This window comes from Apium graveolens, chromosome 2 (assembly GCF_009905375.1).
Source record: "Apium graveolens cultivar Ventura chromosome 2, ASM990537v1, whole genome shotgun sequence".
Classification (NCBI taxonomy): domain Eukaryota; kingdom Viridiplantae; phylum Streptophyta; class Magnoliopsida; order Apiales; family Apiaceae; genus Apium; species Apium graveolens.
Window position 1 is genome coordinate 81524084 of NC_133648.1, and position 24624 is coordinate 81548707.

Below are 24624 nucleotides of genomic sequence, written 5' to 3' on the forward strand. Positions count from 1 at the left end.
TCTAAAGCTTCTGTTGTTGGAAAGAAATTTCCAAAGCCTAAGGGTATTGTGATAAAGGAAAGAACAAGTTCTGAGGCAACCAAAGCGAAATCACAAGTGGAAATTGATCCAAGGTCCAAGGGCAAAGAAAAAGTTGATGAACCTGTAAAGGTTTATATGCCAGTCATGGATGAAGAAATAATTGATGATGAAGAAGATGCTAATCCTATTCTGATGCAAAAGAAGATTTTTTAAACAACCTCTGACATGGCTCATGTTGTTCAGAGTCAATGTAACACCCCCAAATCCGGGGTCGGGGATCCGGGTTGTCACGAGTTCCAATTCCCTTAACAACTCTTAATCTTAACAAACAACCAACCACTGCGTACTGTGACCCCAAAATATATACACACACACCACACAAGTTATAGTCTCAGAGATGAATACAAAAAATAACACAAGTCATTTTATTCCACAATTACAAGTCATTATACCACAAAAGGGTTTCTGAATAAATTTACATTTCCTCGCCATTATTACTATTCATATAGATACATAAGTCTGGTGCATCAAAAGTTGAAAGCCTAGCCTATTGGTAATTGCTACCTCATCTATTGCGGCATCAACGCCTCCAGAAAACTGCGGAACGTTTCCTAACCGCTTGCGAATTGGGAGCTTGGTCCTGTTCATCTTTTCTATCTGTTGTTGTGTCACACCCCCAACTTAACCAGCAAATTTAAATATAAATATTACAACATTTTTAAAAGAAGTAAACATAACCAAATCCAAGATCTTACAGTTTAGGGTTTGGAACAGCCCAACACTAACATCTATTATAACTGATTTTAAATATCGAGTCCTCACACAAAACTACTATCTCTTATTCTACCTGAGCTCGAACATAAGCATCAGCATCACAAGTCTTACGGGTGGTCTGCTTGAATCTAACCATAGCTGCTAGCTGTAATATCAGGGTAAAGCAAGGAGTGAGCCAAATGCTCAACAAGTGCTAAACAGTACGATACAAAACATAAATCGAGATATATATTACAGAATGACAATGGGAAGACATAACCAATGATAACGAGAGATAAAACTTTGGGTGATGGCATCATTTTGCTTGTATCAAAACAATTTCAAAACCATATCTTAATCAAAATCATGTTATGACGCTACGAATTACAGCCGGTGATCAGCCGCGAAGTAATCCCGAACCTCGCTGGGTTCTAAAACATTAATGGGAATCCCTAGGCAACTTTTAAGCCTAATATAAGTGTGGAAAGGACTCGCGTCTCAGTCCAGATCCACTATTCAAAGAAAACATTTATCCCCCTTTGGGACTGAAAACCCACATTTTATTTATTTCAAAAACTGATGCCGAATTATAACAAAATCTCTTTTAACAATAAACATTTTTATCAAGGGATTATAGATCAACTCAAAACACGGGAAATATGGTACTAAATCTCAGGGCCATGATTCACAAAACTTTACTCTATTAGGGTATTAAAAGGTTTTTATATGTCAAAACTTGGACAAGGAAATTTAGTGAGGCTAATGGATAATATGAAGGGGTAATGCCAAACTGGCTTGAAGCAATGGTTTCTCGTCAAGGTACAGGTGTTGGATCATCAAGAAGATAAGCTTCATGAATACTAAGGGTGTTAAGGTATGAAGAAATGATCTTTAGCTCAGGATATATCAGAATTGTCAAGCTTTAGGATAAGAAAGAGGGGTATCAATCAATGAGGAACAACTTTGATAAATATCTGGCTTTCAGGTATCAAGGTAAGGTTCTATAGGGGTTCAAGTAGCAGGATGAGATATCAATGCTTAGGAATCATTAGCATGGTAATCAAGAGGATCAATCAAGTATTATAACAACCCTTTATTTTATCATGGCATTCAAATTACTCTAATATACTATCATGATAAGACTTTTGAACTACTTGCAATACGTACTCGAGGGTTCATGGCATTTCTATATGATTCAAAGATAAACATAAGGTACGCTTGATTTAAATATATCAAAATGACTCAGGATAGTTGCATCAATATATATGAACTATTTGCAGTGAATACGAAAGATAAGTTGAATCACTTGCCTTGAGAAAGGCTGGTCTGGTCTGACTAGTAGGAGCAACTGGAAGCTTCACTCGACCTTTATGGCAAGTTTACCCTCGTCTCGAGATCCTACATAAATAATAATAATAATCCTCATTATAATATATTCTCACCAACTTAACCTATTTACAACCCGAATTTAAACACGGATGGCACTTAGGCCTATATGCACTTAATTTATATTCACCTTTAAATTATAATTGCACACACATAGCCACGTAATCACATCTCATATATTAATACCAAATAACACCATATACACCATAATGCAACACTAGGCTTGGATGATCTCGATTCACAACTTAAGTCACTTGGTCGCTAAACTAGACAAAGTCTTCAAATTTTGGCTTCCTAACTCGGTGTGCCTTTACTAAACTATCCTAGACCTATTGACCCTCACTTGGGCCTTTTACTCTACTGACCTTATACTATCTTGCAACTATGGTGTTCAACCTAAATCTCACTCCTAAGTGTTCTAAAACTATGTGATAAGTGAAAGTGCTCACTGGTGCAAATTTCAGAATGATATCTATGGTTTCTTGGGTGCATTAGACACTCTTAAACTACAAGTTTTCCTTCAAAACTTTTACACAAGACTCTCCTGACCTAAGGGCATCTCCCAAACTTGAAGTCCAAGGTTCCCCTATTTTTCTGGGCAGAAAACGTCCTGACTAGAATTAACTTGTGACACATGGTGTTAACTCATATCCTATGAACTACGGTTGGAAAAACTTCTCTGACACTCCCTATAAATAAGGCCCAACAGGGCCTAATGAGGGCCTACCCATGACATGGTCAAATCTCCCTATTTCTAAGTTGCAACAAAACTGTCCCCTGCTGGACAGATTTTGTTATTCTACTTGTGCACCTAACCAAACGACATGCAAACCTCCAACCAACACCTAAAACCTTTTATATACTCCTAATACTAACTTCTGGTGGCTTGGGCCTCAAAGTGCACATCAATGACATGGTCAAAACTCACTCTAAACCTCAGGGTACTAAACTGATTTTCTGCAGAAACTATAACTCTCCTTTCTCCAAGGTTTTGACTTGACAAACTCAACCACCAACAACCCAATACCCAAACCAAGACTTAAACATGGTGATCTACTGAACTCCCTTATACTCAAAATAATCTTGGTGGAGATCATCCTTACCTAAGGTACATCATGGCAAAGAAAAGGAAATCACATTTCACAACTCACAAATCATCAAGTTTTTGAAAATATCAAGTTATATTTTTTTATAAAATATACCCGAATTATTACCATGCATCAAGGAACACTAATCAATATTAACACCTTATTCCTACTGAAATTAAAGCTTACTAACAAAATCTTTCCAAATGATCAAAATCTTATAACATTCTAAGAGAAATCCACATGCATGCATGTCTTCGAGTTTTACTAACCAAAGCAACATGTTTTCTAAATATATTTCACCATGAAATTGACATGCAAGCCTAGCATAAGCTATATCTAGATGATCACTTAGCATGCAAAGAGTTTCATCAAATTTTCACTACAAGATTCATGTCATTATCACATAAACATACAAAGATTGAACAAAGCAACAAGAATGATCTCAAGGACCATTCATTCGGCTCCCTTAAGGTCATGGCCGAATAAAATGGAAGGGAAATGGTCATTCAACATCAAGAGTTTCCTTCTCAAGACTTGGAACTTCACCATTCCTTGTAGTCCTCTCAAAAACAACCTTAAATCCATAAGAATCAAGGTTGTACTTTGAGTTTCAACTAAAACCTTGACATGCAACCTTAAAACTTAAACTTTTTACTCAAAACTCCTTGAAATATATGTAATCATGATATGGGAAGTAGTATTTACTTGTATAGAAGGTGGGAGCTTGGTTGAGGAATGAAGAAAATGGGGAGGGGGTTGGTCTCGGCTAAAACCCGAGAGTGAGAGAGAGGAGGGCCGAGAGTGAGAGAGGGAGGAGGGAGGGAGGAGAAAGTGTGGTGTGATTTGAGTGAATGATCATGCCATTTGCTTGTTTTATGGTTTTTGATTTGACAAAATGTGAGTGGGAATGAGAATTGACAAGACTAACCTTCCAATTATACTTGGATCATTTTGCATGCAAGGGCAAAGAAGGAATTTGGCTAGTAAAATAAGAGTTAGTGGGGTTGGAATTGTCTCTTTAGCCCTTTAAATTGAATAGAAAAGGATTTGCATGCAAGGGCAACCATGTAATTTGCTAATTATGACAACTAAAATTTATAAAGATTTATTTTTATAAAATAAAATACAAGTTCAAAAATTATAAAATTTATAACATAAAATAACTTAGATTTTTAGAAATTTTATAAAACCACTTTTGAAATTTGTGAACAAAATAACTTTTAAAAAGAAATTTATTCAAGGTTTAAAATATTCCTTATAAATCAAAAATAAAAGAAATAAATAAACTTTTGCTTTAAAAAATCATATACCACATAACGCAAATTTAAGACGCAGAAATTCTCATTCACACGAGCATACAATAGTTGAATATATTGGCATTCGGTTTTAAAATTGCACCAAATTTACAAATAATATTACATGAAAATGCCGGTTGTAACTGTTGGATTTTTAACGCAGCGGGGGCATGGCAAAACACTTTTACACATACAAAATCCAAATAAAAGCATATAAATCGTGAATAAAAATTCGAGGGATCGAATCTAACCTTTTAAAATTAATTCGGAGACAACGATCAGAGATCCTTAGCAGTTGCTCCTCAAGTGTGAAGCACTCCACCGGTATCCACCAAGAAAACGACTTTTAGGAGGAGGAGGAGGTGGAGAGAATTTGGTTTTCTAAAACTTTTGGGTTTCTGGGGTTTGATGTGGGTTCTAATAAAATAGGGTCTATAATAGTGTATTTATAGGCAAAATTTTCAGCTGAAATTTTCCCATAAATAATATTATTATTATCCCATTTATTATTCTCATTAATAATTAAAACACTTTTTAATTATTAATCCTTTTTCTAAACACTTTAGAAATAATTCTCTCTCTTGATTTAATTTCCAAAAATTAAATCCTTAATTAATAATATTAAGAACTTTTCTTAATTAATTTATAATCAATTAAATCTCATTTAATCAATTATTAAATTTGCCAATTAATTATTTATTTCATAAATAAATAATTATTAGTGATAGGGATAAATAAATTATGATTGTATAATTAAATACTGCATTAATTGTACAAGCTGTGGGCTGCTAGGCCCAATAAAAGATATATGAAACTCAGACCAGAAAGGTTAAGCCTGATGGACCAGATCAGGCCTGGTGGAATAAAAAAGGCCCAAAAGCCCTGATTATTAATTAATTTCGTAATTAATTAATAAGGGAAAAATCAGCTGTTGAGAAGAGTCCCGATAAGGATATAAATCCTTATAGATTAGCCTCAAGGGGACCTAAAAGGATAAGGAATCAGCTTCCTACTTCCTAGGACTCCTAAGTCTATCCTAATTCAGAGGCTTGTCCACCAAGTCTCCTATACCAAGTCCAATTCAAGGACTCCCACATCTATATAAGGGGCCTCACCCCATACATCAGAACTACGTTTTTTGACTTGATCCTTGGCAATCAGCAAGGTACGTAGGCATCTTGTTAAGGCAGATTGAGTCACGAAACACAAGAGCAGTCAAATCGAGCCTCGAAGCTCACGTTCCTTAGTATTAAATACAGCAATTATATATATTAGTTTTTAATCCATAACATTTGGCGCCGTCTGTGGGAAGAAACGGAACAACAACCATGGCGAGAACACGGAGAACAACCAGCACTCTGGAGGAGGGAACACCATCAGGGACAACCCAGGTGATTTCATCAACCGTGGAGGTTCCTCCCCATTCAACTTATGCATCTACTCAGGGGGAAGCCCAGACAGGGACAACTCAACCTCAGCCACAAGGGACAACTCCCCCGACTATTCAAGGTACGAATCCTCAAGTTCAACAAGTACATATACCTGTGAATTCTCGACCCGTCGGGTATGAATATTCAACTGTTGTTACTACTAACCCCCCTTATGGGATGCCCCTTCACCCTGAGGTTGGAGGAAGCGGATATGCTGGGCGAAGTGAAGCACGAGGGCGGTCGCCCCCCTATATACGAGGTTTGGATCCTATCCCTGAGGATCGGGAATTTTCTGGTCCATACACTGAGAGAGACTCCGAATCTTCGGATGATGAAGTGGCCCCGAGAAGGAGGCGTCCTGGAAAAGAGCCAATGGCCGATGGAAGGCAACGCCCCCAAAGCACCCTAGGGGCGAATCCCCAAGAAGTGCAGGAAAAGATCAGGGCTCATGAGGCTGAAATCCAAAGGCTGAGGCGTGACTTGGAGGCTCACCAAGTCACCAGAACCCACATACCTCCTAGGGGGAGAAATCCTCCTCCTATCATAGACCTGGATGGTCCGGTAAGAAGAAGGGCTGCTGTCCCAAGAACTGATCCAAGCAATCTCCTTCCCCTTGGAGATCCTGATGATCCAACTCCACCCTTCACAGATGAGATAATGAATGCCCATATCTCAAGAAAATTCAAGATGCCCACTATCAAAGCCTATGATGGCACGGGAGACCCCGCTAATCATGTTAGGACATTCTCTAATGCACTGCTGCTGCAACCCGTGAATGATGCTATAAAATGTCGGGCCTTCCCTCAAACCCTGTCGGGTATGGCTCAAAGATGGTACAGTCGCCTACCCCCAAATTCTATTGGATCATTCAGAGAATTAAGTCAGGCTTTTATTAAGCAATTCATCAGTGGAAGAGTCCATGAGAAAAGTTCAGCATCTCTTATGAGTCTTGTGCAGGGAGCTAAAGAATCCTTAAGAGATTACCTAAATCGTTTTACAAAGGAGGCTTTAAAAGTCCCAGACCTTGATGATAAGGTAGCCATGATAGCACTGCAACAAGGAACTAGGGATGAGTTTTTCAAGATGTCTTTGGCCAAACGACCCCCTGAGAGCATGTTGCAGCTCCAAGAGAGGGCAGGGAAGTATATCAAGGTTGAAGAAAGTATGAGGAAGACCGTAGTAAGTAATGAGCCCACTGGAGGCAAGAAACGAAAAACTGATTTGGAGTATATCGCTGAGGATAAATATCCTAGAACTGAACAAAACCCTGATTCAACCCCCAAGAAGGGAGGACCTGGGCAAAAGTTCACTGAATACGCTAAGCTGAATGCTCCCAGAAGTCAGATTTTGATGGAGATTGAGAAAGACAGAGATATTCGCTGGCCTAAGCCCTTGAAGGCTGATCCCGCCAAGCTAGATAAGGGCAAGTATTGCAGGTTTCACAAAGATGTTGGCCATGACACCGATGAGTGTAGGCAGTTGAAAGATGAAATTGAGTTTTTGATTCGAAAAGGAAGATTGAACAAGTATACTGGAGATGGAGGAGACAGAAATAATAATGGAAGGAAGAACTTTGAAGATCGTAGGAGAGACCAAGATGATCAGGGGCGGAATCCCCAACCTAGAGGACCAGTTATAAACACCATTTATGGAGGGCCGAGACCTCGAGGGCCTGTGATAAACACGATCTTTGGAGGTCCAACTGCTGCTGGATTGTCCAAAAATTCCAGAAAGGCATATACTAGAGAGGTTATGCATATTGTTGGAGAAGCCCCGAAGAGGGCCAGGACAGAAGTAACATTGGCTTTTGATGATTCCGACCTAGAGGGTGTGAAGTTCCCCCATGACGACCCGCTGGTCATAACGCCGATAATAGGAAATAGCCCGGTTAAGAGGGTCCTTGTGGATAATGGTGCTTCTGTGGATATCTTGCTCCACGACACCTTTCTAAGGATGGGGTATAACGACTCCCAGTTGACACCAACCGACATGCCGATATATGGATTTGCTGGAGTAGAATGTCCTGTGGAAGGGATAATTAAATTGCCAACCACCATAGGTACGGAGCCAAGGCAAGCAACGCAGATGCTGGATTTTGTGGTGGTAAAGGCTAGTTCAACTTATAATGCTATCATGGGGAGAACAGGGATACATGCCTTCAAGGCAGTCCCCTCTTCCTACCATTCAGTCATGAAGTTTCCCACCCGAAACGGGATTGGAGAAGAGAGAGGAGATCAAAAAATGGCTAGAAGCTGTTATGTGGCCTCTTTGAGGGCAGATGGAGTCGGGGGGCAGGTTCTTCCTATTGAAGATATGGATGTTCGAGAAAGTGATGAGAATAGAGGAAGGCCAGCAGAAGAATTGGTTTCGGTTCCTTTAGATCCCAAGAATCCTGAGAGGATGACTTTCATTGGAGCTACATTAGAGGAGCCCCTTAGAGGGAAGTTAGTGAAATTTTTGCAAGAAAATAGTGATGTGTTTGCATGGTCAGCAGCTGATATGCCAGGCATAGACCCGGAGTTAATTACCCACAAGTTAAACGTGGATCCAAGCCGGAAGACAGTGAAACAAAAGAAAAGAAATTTTGCCCCGGAAAGACAAGAGGCTATAAAGCAGGAAGTGGAAAAGCTCTTAGAGGCTGGTTTCATTGAGGAGATTCAATTTCCGGAGTGGTTAGCAAACCCTGTAATGGTGAAGAAGGCTAATGGAAAGTGGAGGATGGGTATAGACTTCACCGATCTGAATGATGCATGCCCCAAAGACTGTTTTCCGCTGCCTAGAATTGATACTTTGATTGATGCCACCGCTGGACATGAGATGTTGAGTTTCATGGATGGGTTTAGCGGATACAACCAGATCAAAATGCATAAGGATGACATTCCAAAGGTATCATTTATCACTGACTTTGGTGTTTATTGTTATCTTGTTATGGCGTTTGGTCTCAAGAATGCAGGAGCCACCTATCAAAGGTTGGTGAATAAAATTTTTAAGGATCTTATTGGGAAGACTATGGAAGTCTATGTTGATGACATGCTAGTCAAGAGTCTAGTAAAGACTGATCATATAACCCATTTGAGGGAAGCTTTTGAGGTCCTGAGGTACCACAAGATGATGTTGAATCCCACGAAGTGTGCTTTCGGAGTAGGATCTGGAAAATTCTTGGGATTGATGGTCTCAAAGAGGGGAATTGAGGCTAACCCCGATAAAATAAAGGCAATCCTGGACATGGAACCCCCAAAAACTGTCAAGGATGTTCAGAAACTCACAGGAAGGGTTGCTGCGCTAGGACGATTCATCTCCAAGTCAGGAGACAAGTGCTTGTCATTCTTCAAGTCATTAAAGAACATTAAAGACTTTGTATGGAGTGAGGAAAATCAGAAGGCATTTGAAGAGTTAAAGAAGTATATGGGCCAGGCCCCGTTGTTGGCCAAGCCTGTTCTGGGTGAAGTTTTATTCTTGTACTTGGCTGTTTCAAAAAGCGCCTTGAGCGCGGTGTTGGTTAAGGAGGAACTGAAAGTCCAGAAACCCGTATACTATATCAGCAAAATTTTGCATGGTGCTGAGTTGAATTATTCAGCCATTGAGAAATTCGCTTTAGCCTTGGTAATGGCTTCTAGAAAGCTGCGTCCTTATTTTCAAGCTCACCAAATTGAAGTGCTAACAAATCAGCCACTGAGAAATATCATTCACAGTCCCAAGGCAAGTGGGAGACTGATTAAGTGGGCAATAGAGTTGGGAGAGTTCGATCTCAAGTATAAGCCACGTATGGCCATAAAAGCCCAGGCACTAGCTGACTTCGTGGTGGAATGTACCATACCCAACCAAGAAGTCGGGGGGCAGGAAGATACCATACCTCAAGACAAGGGAGTCGACAATGGGGACAAGGAGAAAGAATATTGGGTTCTCTATTTTGATGGAGCATCAAAAACAAATTCCAGTGGAGCAGGGTTGGTTTTGCAAAGCCCTGATGGATTCTTAATTGAGTATGCCATGAAGCTAGACTTCCCAACCACAAACAATGAGGCAGAGTATGAAGCCCTGATTGCTGGCCTTGGTCTAGCTGGGACACTTAGAGTCAAAAACTTAAAGGTCCGTGGAGACTCGAAGTTGATCATATCCCAGGTAAAGGGAGAATTTGAAGCAAGGGATGATACGATGGCAAAGTATGTTCGCCTAGTAAGGGCTGTGATGACCCAATTTAATGAATGCCATGTTGAACACATTCCAAGGGAAGAAAATGCTAAAGCAGATGCGCTATCAAAGTTTGCTTCATCTAAGATTGAAGAAAGTTCAGGAAGTGTGTACTTCCGTGTTTTGAAGACACGAAGCATAGATGTTAAGCTTGTGGCTCCCGTAGGCTTGGGGACGTCATGGATTGATCCCATCAAGGCTCACATTCAGACCGGTTGGTTGCCAAGCGATACAATTGAGGCACGGAAGTTAACTGTTCGAGCACTAAGGTACTCTTTGATAGATGGGATTCTATATAAAAGATCTTTCGTGGTTCCTTACTTGAGGTGTCTCAGGCCCGATGAGGCACGCTTAGCTCTTGAGGAAGTGCATGGAGGTATTTGTGGGCAACACTTGGGGGGCAGGGCCTTGGCTCATAAGATAACTCGTTTAGGCTTCTATTGGCCAGAAATGATGGCTGATGCCAAAGAATATGTAAAGAAGTGTGATCGTTGTCAGAAGCATGCACCAGTCGCCAGACAACCCCCCGAGATGCTGACCTCTATCAACTCACCTATTCCCTTTGCTATGTGGGGGATGGATATTCTAGGGCCTTTTCCTATGGCCACAGCACAAAGGAAGTTTCTGATTGTAGCCATTGATTATTTTACCAAGTGGATCGAAGCCAAACCTTTGGCCAAAATCACAACTAAGCAGGTTGCACAATTCCTGTGGGAAAACATTATGTGCCGATATGGAATTCCCCGTATCCTCGTCACTGACAATGGAACACAATTCAACAACGAGGAATTCAAGAAGTATTGCGAAGAAAATGAAATTAAGTTACGGTTCACCTCTGTGGCTCACCCGCAAGCCAATGGGCAAGCGGAGGTAGCAAATCGGATAATCCTGGATGGACTAAAGAAGAGGATCGAAAAGTCAAGAAATAACTGGGTGGATGAGATACTTCCCATATTGTGGGCCTATAGGACTACCTGTAGAGTCACGACAAATGCAACTCCTTTCATGTTGGCATATGGGGCGGAAGCAGTAGTTCCCGTGGAGATATCACATTCTTCTCCAAGGATTCAGGCTTTTGATGAAAAAGAAAATGAGGAAGGGCAGAAGTTAGCCCTGGATTTAATCGATGAAGTGCGAGATGAAGCACACGCAAAGATAGTAGAATATCAGAAAAAGGCTTCATTCTACTACAACCTAAGGGTTAAAGAGAGGTTTTTCAAACAAGGTGACCTAGTCTTGAGAAAAATAGAGGCTTCTGGTGTCGGACAGAAAGGAAAGCTTGCCCCAAATTGGGAAGGGCCGTATAGAGTCAAGAGCGTTCAGGGTAGAGGAACCTACAAGCTGGAGACTATGGATGGTTTTGAAGTCCCGAGAACCTGGCACGCACAAAACCTGAAGGTTTACTACGTGTGAGATGATCGAAGTACGATTCTCACTCGTCAGGATGACGAGTAGGTTGAAAAGCACCTTGAAGCTTTGCTTGCTTAGGGTTTATATGTTTTAGTTTTATTACGAAATTTATTAAGACTTGTGTAAGGGATGAATCCCAACCAATTTTTGAAGCTCAGAGAATTTTTCGAAATATGTTTGAATCTCTATGGCATGGCAATTAAATTAGATGCATGATATGAAAGCCCTATAAAAAGGCCCAATTCAAAAAAAAAAGGTTAAAACTTGTTGGGCCTGGAAGTATGTCAAGCCCAGATAAGGGCCCCAAATATTCAAAGCCCAGCACCCGGGGTCCAAAAACTGGAAGAAAATATATATGAGTATTATCTTCAAAAACCAGAAATAAGTCCCAAATCCAAAAAGGATTTGGATAAATGAAGGCCCAAAAATAAGGCCTAATCCTACTTGAGTTAGAAAAAAACCCAGTATAGGGATCAATAAATCAAGCCCAGGGTCAATACTAAGTGCCCAATTAAAGATCAAAGCCCAGAAGGGCCCAAGTTGAAACCCAATACAAGGTTTCATAAATCTAGCCCAGGTTTAGGGCAAAGATCAACCCAATAAGAGGTAAGCCCAGAAAAGGGCCCAATTAGCAGAAAATTAAATGGCCCCAAATTAAAGACCAATTTAGGGTGGACCAAATAAGCCCAGTTAAAAGTAAGGGGCCTAATACAAAAAGCCAGTCAAAAAAGGGGAAGGCCCAAGGTAAAGGCCTGGTTTGGAAAAGGCCCAGGGTCAAAAATAAAGTACCCATAAAAGAATTCAGGCCCAAATCTTAGGCTCAAATTTGAGATTGGAAAAAATCCAGCCCAGACTTAGGGCCCAAATCAAATATATGGAGTCACAGAAAGTAATATATCCCAAATCCCAGACCCAATTCGATCAGGTTTCATGTTGTATTCATTGTCGAATTAGTTGAGATCGTAAAGGCTTCGACCAAGGCTAGAAAAGGAGGTTAATTCGGTCAAAAATATTTATCAAGACCAAAATGTTCCTGAGGAAATAATCATGCCCAGTTGACAACCCAAGTGTTTGAAAAGCCTTGTATGAATCCCACTTGATTTTTAGGAAAAAAGGGTGAAAAGAAGCCTAGCTAAATTTTTGGCCCAAATTGAAAGCCCAGAGTTGGGAGCCCAATTAAAAGGCCTGTGGAAAAGATGGTCAATAAGAAGCGAGCCCAGAAAAGGGCCTATATAATTAAAAGTGGGAGGCCCAGGATAAGGCCCACTATATTTTTTAAAAAAAAAAAAAAAAAAAAACCCAAGTTTTAGCCCAGCATTAGGGGCCTAAATCCAAGTATGTACAAAAATTTATGCAAATGATCTTGACCTATTCGACCAGAAAACACAAAGAAGTCCAGGTCGAATGGCTTGAGCTCGAAATCAAGTCGATCAGGGTTGAAAAAGAGGCTTAATTCGACTAGAAATGAGACCCATTCGACCAAGAAACATGAAAGATTCCTGGTCGAAATCATTGAGGTCAAAATTCTGTCGACCTGGGCAACAAAAGATGGCTAATTCGGTCAAAAATGAAGATCCTGACCGAAAGGGACGAAAATCCTGGTCGAAAACTTCCTAGCGCCAAAAAAAAAAAAAAAAAAAAAAAAAAAAAAAGGGAAAAATCCTGGCCGAAATTCGACCAGGACTTCTGCTCGAAATATTCCTGACCGAAAATCCTGATCCTCTTTTCCCTGAGAAGATTGTCGACCAGAAAGCAAGGCCAAATCCTGGTCGAATGGATCCTGCTCGAATTTCTATCGACCTGGGCAACCAAGGGAAGTTAATTCGGTCAAAACTAGGACTCCTGACCGAAAATCCTGACCGAAATTGAAATTTCCTACTCGAAATTTTTCTGCTCGAAAACTATAAAAAAAAAAAAAAAAAGGAAGGGGTGAAAATCCTGGCCGAAAATCGACCAGGATTCCTGATCGAATAGAACCTGCTCGAAATTCAGTCGACCAAGGCATACTGAAGGTTAATTCGACCAGGATCCTGGCCGAATGGATTCCTGGTCGAAATCTGTATAAAAAAAAAGAAAATTCCTTAAAATAATTTCTGAAAAATCCAGAAATTAAGGGAAAATTCCAGAAATTAAGGATAAATCCCAGAAATTAAGGGAAAAATCCAGAAATTAAGGGAAAAATCCAGAAATTAAGGAATAAATCCAGAAATTAAGGATAAATCCCAGAAATTAAGGGAAAATTCCAGAAATTAAGGATAAATTCCAGAAATTAAGGGAAAAATCCAGAAATTAAGGAATAAATCCAGAAATTAAGGATAAATCCCAGAAATTAAGGGAAAATTCCAGAAATTAAGGATAAATCCCAGAAATTAAGGGAAAAATCCAGAAATTAAGGGAAAAATCCAGAAATTAAGGATAAATCCTAGAAATTAAGGGAAAATTCCAGAAATTAAGGATAAATCCCAGAAATTAAGGGAAAAATCCAGAAATTAAGGAATAAATCCAGAAATTAAGGATAAAACCCAGAAATTAAGGAAAAAATCCAGAAATTAAGGATAAATCCCAGAAATTAAGGGAAAATTCCAGAAATTAAGGATAAATCCCAGAAATTAAGGGAAAAATCTAGAAATTAAGGGAAAAATCCAGAAATTAAGGATAAATCCCAGAAAAATAAGGAAAAATCCCAGAAAAATTAGGGAAAATCCCAGAAAAATTAGGGAAAATTCCAAAAATTAGGGAAAATCCCAGAAAAATTAGGGAAAATTCCAGAAATTAGGGAAAAATCCCGGAAATAAGGGAAAAATTCCTGGAAATCAAAATAATTCCTAAATAAAAGGAAAAATTCGTTGTAAACGTGTAGGTCGCTCCACACTTTACGGAAAAACGAAACCCTGTAAGGGAACAAATAGACTTAACTTCTGGGAAACCTATTCAATGTTTCCCAAAAGTTGGGGGGCAAATGATAGGGATAAATAAATTATGATTGTATAATTAAATACTGCATTAATTGTACAAGCTGTGGGCTACTAGGCCCAATAAAAGATATATGAAACTCAGACCAGAAAGGTTAAGCCTGATGGACCAGATCAGGCCTGGTGGAATAAAAAAGGCCCAAAAGCCCTGATTATTAATTAATTTCGTAATTAATTAATAAGGGAAAAATCAGCTGTTGAGAAGAGTCCCGATAAGGATATAAATCCTTATAGATTAGCCTCAAGGGGACCTAAAAGGATAAGGAATCAGCTTCCTACTTCCTAGGACTCCTAAGTCTATCCTAATTCAGAGGCTTGTCCACCAAGTCTCCTATACCAAGTCCAATTCAAGGACTCCCACATCTATATAAGGGGCCTCACCCCATACATCAGAACTACGTTTTTTGACTTGATCCTTGGCAATCAGCAAGGTACGTAGGCATCTTGTTAAGGCAGATTGAGTCACGAAACACAAGAGCAGTCAAATCGAGCCTCGAAGCTCACGTTCCTTAGTATTAAATACAGCAATTATATATATTAGTTTTTAATCCATAACAATTAGCCATTATTAATTAATTCCTCCACCATTAAATCATTCTCTTTTTATGGTGTGACCCTGTAGGTTCAATATTAAGCCGGTAGTAGAAATAAATAATAATAAAACTATTTTATCATTATTTATATAAATTCTCTAATTTATTAAATATGATTAATTAATTAATCACATTTATTCTACATCATGAGTGATGCTTCTCAACATATCGCGACTATCCGGATAATATGAATTCACTGCTTAGAATACCAAGAACCTGTCAGTGAATAGTTACCGTACAATAAACTCCTTCTACCCTACAATGTCCCGATTAAATACAAGGCATGGATCTCGTGTCAAGCCTATCTAATTCAATCACTTGCTTACCATTTACTATGCGTAGTTCTATGCAAATTAGAAACTCCTTTCTAATTTCATTCACTCTGGCCAGAGATTCCTGAACTAGCATAAGTGGATCAGCCTTGAACATTCGCTTCCTTCACTGGAAGGGGTAGATCCTTTATTGATCATACACTATCTTCGTGTACAAATTCCTATACCCAGAAGAGCCCTAATAATTGTCCCTGGAGACTAAGAACTAAACCAAAGCATAGTTCAGTGTACACAAGATGACTATGATGACCTCAAGTCTAAGGATACTTGTACAACTATCACTATGTGAACAACTGCTGACACGTGAGTGAACTCCATCAGTTGTTCAGCTGTGCGAGTCATGTTCAGTGAACTTATTCTATAATAAGCACCTACATACTAGCTATAGTTTCACCACACAAATGTCTATGAGAACAGACATCCTTTATAATGAAGCAAGCATAGTATGTACCGATCTTTACGGATTATTAATTACCAGTTAGTAATCCTATGACCAGGAACTATTTAAGTTTAGAGTTATCATCTTTTTAGGTCTCACTATTATGATCTCATCATAATCCATAAAAAGCTTTACTCTAAACTATGGTATATCTTATTTAAACACTTAAATAGATAAAGCCCGTAATAAAAACAAAACAAGTCTTTTATTAATATCAATGAAATCAAAACAGATTACATAAAAGTTATTCCTAAATCCTAATACATGATTGGACTTAGGACATATTCCTTTCAATCTCCCACTTGTACTAAAGCCAATCACTCTGGTATCTAATACCCATCCTGTCATTATGACGATCAAAGTGACTTTCAAAAAGTAGCTTTGTGAGTGGGTCTGCTATGTTGTTATGTGTGTCAACTCTAATTCAATACAATACAAGAAATGTTACCGCGCTCCCACTAACCCTTTTGTAGACGCATGGTTCATCTACGTTTTTGATAAAATCAAACTCTTTGATTGTCTCATCAAAACGAATGTTCCATCTTTCGAGAAGCTTTCTTTAAACCACATATGGTTCGCAGCAGCTTACACACTAGGTTTTCATTTCCCTTGGAAAGAAAACCATCTGGCCATCTGCCAGATTTCATAGTCGTAGTAAGCAGCATTCGCAAGCAAAATCCGAACTGATTTTAACAGGGCTACAGGTAAAAAGTTTCATCAAAGTCAATCCATTGCCTTTGTTTGAATCCTTTTGCCACAAGCCTGGCCTTAAAGGTCTCCACCTGGCCATCTGCTCTAATCATTCTTTTGTATCCCATATACATAGATTTCTTTCCGGATTTCATGGCACTATGCCATTTCTCTGAGTCAACACTATTCATAGCCTCATTATAGGTCACAGGGTCGTCATCATCAATGATCGACAACTCATTGTCATTCTCAATGACAAGGCCATAATACCTCTCAGGTTGGCGAGACACTCTCCCTGATCTATGAATGGGCTGTTCCACAAAAGGTTGTTCAGTCAGAACAGGTGTTTCCACTTGATCCGTAGTAGTTTGTGCTTCTTGAACTTCATCAAGTCCAATTTTGCTCCCACTGTTTCCTTCAAGGATAAACTCCTTTTCCAAGAAGGTAGCATGTCTGGAGACAAACACCCGATGATCGGTGTAAAAGTAATACCCTAAAGTCTCTTTAGGATATCCCACAAAACTACATTTTACGGATCGATATTCCAGCTTATCTGGGTCAACTTACTTGACATAAGCTGGACATCCCCAAATCTTAATGTGTTTAAGACTCGGTTTCCTTTCTTTCCATATCTCATACGAAGTTTGAGGAACAGATTTTGGAAGGCACCATATTCAGTAAATATGCTGAGGTTTCCAATGCATAACCCCATAGGAATACTGGAAGATTTGCATAGCTCATCATGGACCGAACTATGTCTAACAAAGTTCGATTTCTCCTTTCAGATACCAATCTAGAGGAGTCCAGTGGGAGACTATACCATTTACTTAGAGATAATCTAGAAACACTCCATTAAAGTATTCACCACCTCGATCTGATCGAAGAGTTATAATACTATGTTTGGTTGTTTCTCCACTTCATACTTATTACTCTTTGAACTTTTCAAAGGCTTCAGACTTGTGTTTCATCAAACACATATCCGAATCTAGATCTATTATCCATGAAAGTAGTGAAGTATGAAAATCCACCCATGGCTTGCGTAGACATCGGTCCACATACATCTGTGTGTACCATTCCTAGCAAATTTGTAGCCCTCTCTCCATGTCTACTAAATGGAGACTGCAGTGCCACAACGAAGTGAGATTTTCATCATCCCTTTTCTTTTATTAGTTTGTTCAATCTGAAGTAAATTATGTCACATATATTCAGACCATTATTTAAAGTACCACGTCCATAAAGAATATTATCTCTAAGAATAGAACATTCATTATTCTCAATAATAAATGAAAATCCAGCCAAGTCTAACATGGGAATAATATTCCTCACAATCGAGGGACCAAAATAACAATTATTTAAAACAATAGTCTTGCCCGTAGGCATATGTCAATGAAATGATTCTACATCTTCAGCAGCAACTCTTGCTCCATTTCCATCAGTAGAATCACCTCCTCTTCCTCAAGAGTCCTACTTCTCCTTGGTCCCTGCAACAAATTGCAGATTTGAGAACCACAGGCGGTATCTAATACCCAAGTAGAAATTTGATTTAATGACATATTCACTTCTATCATGAACATACCTGAATCAGAAGCGGTAGTCTCACTACCCTTCTTCTTCTTCAATTCTGCAAGGTAAACCTTGCAGTTCCTCTTCCAGTGCCCCACCTTGTTAAAGTGAAAGCAAACAACTTTGCTCTTGGGGTCTTCAGCTTTTGGTGGAACCGGCGTTTTCTCACCTACTTTCTTCTTCTTGGAAGAGTTCCTCTTCCTTTTCTTAGGATTGGAACCTTCACCAATTAGAAGAACAGAACTCTTCTTAGGGGGAAAATTCGATTCCGCAGTCTTCAACATGTTGTGGAGTTCAGGCAGGCTGACATCCAACTTATTCATGTGAAAGTTCACAACAAACTGCGAGAACGAACTCGGAAGCGATTGCAAGACCAAGTCTTGGCTTAGCTCCCCATCCATGGCAAAACCAAGTTGTCCAAGACATTCAATCAAATTGATCATCTTAAGTACATGGTCATTCACAGATGATCCCTCAGACATCCTACAACCGAACAGCTCCTTCGATATCTCATATCGAGCTGTCCTCCCCGCCACATCATACAACTCTTGTAGATGCATGAGGATAGTGTGAGCATCCATATGCTCATGTTGCTACTGTAGCTCAATGTTCATGGAAGCTAGCATGATGCATTGAGCAACATTTGCATCATCTATCCACTTACGATACACAACGTGTTCATCATTATGTGCATCACTAGCAGGTTCAGTAGGCTTAGGTGAGTCAATCACGTATTCTAGCTTCTTAATCCTGAGAACAATTCTCAAGTTTCGAAGCCAGTCAGCATAATTAGGACCAGTCAATTTGTGAGCATCCAGTATGCTCCTAAGTGATAGTGCAGAAGACATAATGTACAAAGTAAATCTGTAAATGATAAACACATAACAACACTTAGCAAATATTCGATTTCATTTTAAAACACTATATGAATCGGGTCTTTATTCATAAGTGGCTCCCACTAGTTTTCTTAATTTATTCAACCCCCTACGTGAAAAATTAAGCATTCATAATGCTAGTGAGAATAGGGATCCTACATTCCATTACACAACCCCGGCTGTAGCACGAACCGCCATGCAATATTCAATAGGCAGAAAACTCTTGTCAATTACATCTCATGTTATTCCCTAATCAAACTTTAGCCTCTTGAATAATTGAGTCTCGGCTGTAGCACGACAAACTCAATATTCTAAATTAAGTCTAACCCAACATTCCGTACAGTTGAATCAGTCCCCAAAGGCCCACGGCTGTAGCACGTACCGACCTTTAGATTCTTATTCAATGTACACATCTCTATGTAATAGACAAGTATTTCTTATTTCGAAATCAAAGCCCTCGGCTGTAGCACGAACCGACAATGATTCAAAAATAAGAACTACTTTTCTATCATGTTGGAAGGCTATGACCGACACAAGCCCGTTGTGTCATTGGCCAATTACTACTTGATATTATTTAATTTTAGAGGGATTATATTACGTTACAATCATAATCATATTATAAAGAAATTCTTCCTTTTAAATTAAATATTTCAAATCAATAATCAATAATCAGATGATTCCCAGATCGGGTGGAGCATTGTCAAGAGGCGTCACTTAATAACCCTTTCTTACAGATAGAAATCTGTTGTTGACAGAATCATCCTTTCTCTCATATCGAAAATTCATATTCAATTATGTGTTTCACAAACACAAGAATCTCATGATTGTATTCATAATATTGTTATTAAGGTTATTAAACAATTTCACTATACTAGGTTGTCTAACAAACGCCTTATGTTCATTTAAGTTCACCTAAATCTATCATCGCATGATAAACTAAGCATATATCACATATATCAACATGAATAAATATCAAGGTAGGCATGTTATATCATCTAGAACATAGAACTAAGCATTATACATCTCTATGTATCACATGAAGCATTTAAAAGCAACTAAAACAGTTAAAAAATAGCTTTAAAACACTTCATGGAAATATAAACAGTTCAAAACTTTTATATTAACTAAAATTGATCACTCCATTAGATTCTTCTTAAAAAAACGAATCCAACGGTATATTGCACGCCTAAAACGGAGTTACGAAACTCCCAGAAAATCAATTTTAAAATCAACAGAAGGGCTGTAACGCATTACAGGAACGCGTTACAGGGTCTGTAACGCATTCCGGTGATGCGTTACACCCCTTTTCAGCCATTAAAGGGTGTAACGCATTCCGTGAATGCGCCACAGGTATGTAACGCATTCCCGGAATGCGTTACACCCTTATTATTATTTTTTTCTTTTTGCAGCCGCCGCCGTCCTCCTCGCATGGATTTCCGCGCCTGACAGAACCTGTACTTTTCTTTCTCCCGTGCAATCAACAGTAGAACAGCATATGCAGATGTACAGACTTTACAAACATACTTTAATTTATATATATATAATTATTTAATTACGAATTTTAATTGAAACAACTTCAAAAATTCATAATAAAAAATCTATACATCCTAAAATTATGAAAAAAATACCAAGACGATCTACAACACTTGTAGAACCCAGATCAACATTCAAAATTATTCTGAGAAACGATTTCTCATCAGACAAAATTAATCCATAATATAACTTGTAAAAATCATAATTAATTCATACAAGCACATAAAATTCTGAAATTTTTACCACAGATCTATATGCATACAACCTGGCTCTGATACCATTGTTGGATTTTTAACGCAGCGGGGGCATGGCAAAACACTTTTACACATACAAAATCCAAATAAAAACATATAAATCGTGAATAAAAATTCGAGGGATCAAATCTAACCTTTTAAAATTAATTCGGAGACAACGATCAGAGATCCTTAGCAGTTGCTCCTCAAGTGTGAAGCACTCCACCGGTATCCACCAAGAAAACGACTTTTAGGAGGAGGAGGAGGTGGAGAGAATTTGGTTTTCTAAAACTTTTGGGTTTCTGGGGTTTGATGTGGGTTCTAATAAAATAGGGTCTATAATAGTGTATTTATAGGCAAAATTTTCAGCTGAAATTTTCCCATAAATAATATTATTATTATTCCATTTATTATTCTCATTAATAATTAAAACACTTTTTAATTATTAATCCTTTTTCTAAACACTTTAGAAATAATTCTCTCTCTTGATTTAATTTCCAAAAATTAAATCCTTAATTAATAATATTAAGAACTTTTCTTAATTGATTTATAATCAATTAAATCTCATTTAATCAATTATTAAATTTGCCAATTAATTATTTATTTCATAAATAAATAATTATTAGCCATTATTAATTAATTCCTCCACCATTAAATCATTCTCTTTTTATGGTATGACCCTGTAGGTTCAATATTAAGCTGGTATTAGAAATAAATAATAATAAAACTATTTTATCATTATTTATATAAATTCTCTAATTTATTAAATATGATTAATTAATTAATCACATTTATTCTACATCGTGAGTGAAGCTTCTCAACATATCGCGACTATCCGGATAATATGAATTCACTGCTTAGAATACCAAGAACCTGTCAGTGAATAGTTACCGTACAATAAACTCCTTCTACCCTACAATGTCCCGATTAAATACAAGGCATGGATCTCGTGTCAAGCCTATCTAATTCAATCACTTGCTTACCATTTACTATGCGTAGTTCTATGCAAATTAGAAACTCCTTTCTAATTTCATTCACTCTGGCCAGAGATTCCTGAACTAGCATAAGTGGATCAGCCTTGAACATTCGCTTCCTTCACTGGAAGGGGTAGATCCTTTATTGATCATACACTATCTTCGTGTACAAATTCCTATACCCAGAAGAACCCTAATAATTGTCCCTGGAGACTAAGAACTAAACCAAAGCATAGTTCAGTGTACACAAGATGACTATGATGACCTCAAGTCTAAGGATACTTGTACAACTATCACTATGTGAACAACTGCTGACACGTGAGTGAACTCCATCATTTGTTCAGCTGAGCGAGTCATGTTCAGTGAACTTATTCTATAATAAGCACCTACATACTAGCTATAGTGTCACCACACAAATGTCTATGAGAACAGACATCCTTCATAATGAAGCAAGCATAGTATGTACCGATCTTTGCGGATTATTAATTACCAGTTAGTAATCCTATGACCAGGAACTATTTAAGTTTAGAGTTATCATCTTTTTAGGTCTCACTATTATGATCTCATCATAATCCATAAAAAGCTTTACTCTAAACTATGGTATATCTTATTTAAACACTTAAATAGATAAAGCCCATAATAAAAACAAAACAAGTCTTTTATTAATATCAATGAAATCAAAACAGATTACATAAAAGTTATTCATAAATCCTAATACATGATTGGACTTAGGACATATTCCTTTCAGTAACATGTTGTGTGATGAAAGAAGAAAGCAAGGGTGAGGAACAAGCTCACCGAAATAATATGTATAATGATTAACAATATATTAGCATTCTCATAGTACTCATGAAAGTCTTGGTCAAGTAAAAATGAACCAAGTTTGATATCTTATCGCGACCAAGTCGCAAAATATTCAGTATATATGTATATATTCTTTTCAAAATCTTGGAAGTCCTCTTCCATGCATAATATACACAGAGTTCCAGTTTATAACTGTATAAAAATATCGTTGCAAGGTGATCTCATATATCTAACCTTGTCTCAACATTTTTGTGAAAATCTCTGTCATGCATAAGATAATCATTAACCAGATATAAGTTGAAAAGATGATGTTACAAGATACTCCAATATACTTATATCTTTCCCGGATACTACTTGAACTACCACCGTTCAAGGTATCATCAGTTTCGAAAGTTCATCACATAGATGAGACTTCAAGAAAAGACTTGAATAGATTCAATCTTTGAAATATCATTATAAATATTGAAGTTACGAGATACTTCATTAAATCCCGATATATATACACCTATATATATACATTTCATACACTCCTTGAAAACCTCTGTTATGAAAATTATAAACAGAGTTGCAATATCCAATGAATTTGGAAAGGAGAAAACCTTGGCATAAACCTGATATCTTGCTGATCAAGCAAAGATACCAATAAGTAACCTTTTCTACTAGTAGATGGATGAATCCCCCACCGGTCATCACCCTGGTCTCATTAGGACCTTGTGCTGGACCGCCACCCGGCCTCTTACGCGTTGATGGGCTGCCACCCAGCCATTTACACTTTGATAGACCGTACCCCGGCATGTCGCTTATGCCGACTCAATTAGATTGACTTACTTCCCGAACGTTGGGTAAGTAATCAATTCATTTATCAAAACAGCAACCTTGTTGTGAATATAAAATACACCACAAAGCCGGATCCCTCAGGTTTTGAGCGAGTATTTAAATCCCCTTCGAAAGGAGGATCTTAAATATAAAAATAAGTTTTGGGATCCGTCCTAACTTTTAAAAATCATTTTGAAGACTCGAAAACATTTTTAAGAATGTTTGGAGTAATGTTGATTTAATGAAATAAATCAGTCCCGTTATATTAGAAAATATCTGAATATTATTATTTAATTAATATTCCCATAAGGATAATCCTTATAAAAATAATTGAAGTAGAAGTTTTAAAACTTATACTTGAAATGAATAATAAATAACCAAAGATATACTTATACGAAAGTACTATCTTTATTTGAATAATCGAAAATAAGTTTGATTATCGAAATATTATTCTTTAATAAAATAAATAATATTATTTAATAAAAGAAGCGGAGTCATAAGTCCTCGAATGAATATTCAAAATAATATTCATTAATAAAATAATCGGAGTCATAAGTCCTCGAATGAATATTTAAAATAATATTCATTTAATAAAAGAAACGGAGTCATGAGTCCTCGAATGAATATTCAAAATAATATTCATTAAATAAAATAAAGTTATCGAATAAACCTTATTCGATTAATAGTTTTGAAAACTATATCTATATATATATAAATATATATATATATATTATACTCGGGAACATCGACTCCCGGTTTAGAAAATGTTCACCTTTGGGTCCCTTATACTAAGGGTATACGCAACTATTGCTTATCTCTAGCATAGGTATTATACAGTTTATAAGCATTTGAATTGATAATAGAATATCAAGATTTCACAACATGCATATATATACCATATCAACATGCTCCAATATATCGCAAGATTTGCTAATAACAGTCATGCACTTATCTCAAGATAATGCATCAATATATTTACATCACAACAACAGTATAACGGGTAGAAAACTTGCCTGAGTGTTCCCGAATAGATTTAAGCTTAGAGTGGGTCCGATAACCTATGAACAACAATATAAGTCGGAATTAAACCCCGGTCGCTTAAGAAACTAGACTTTAACCAATTGAACCCTAATGTTTGCTTATGGTCACTTCTACGCTTAACGAATCATATAAGTCTTTCGAGTACCCTCGGCTCCACCATTTTTAATAAATTAACCCTTAAGAAT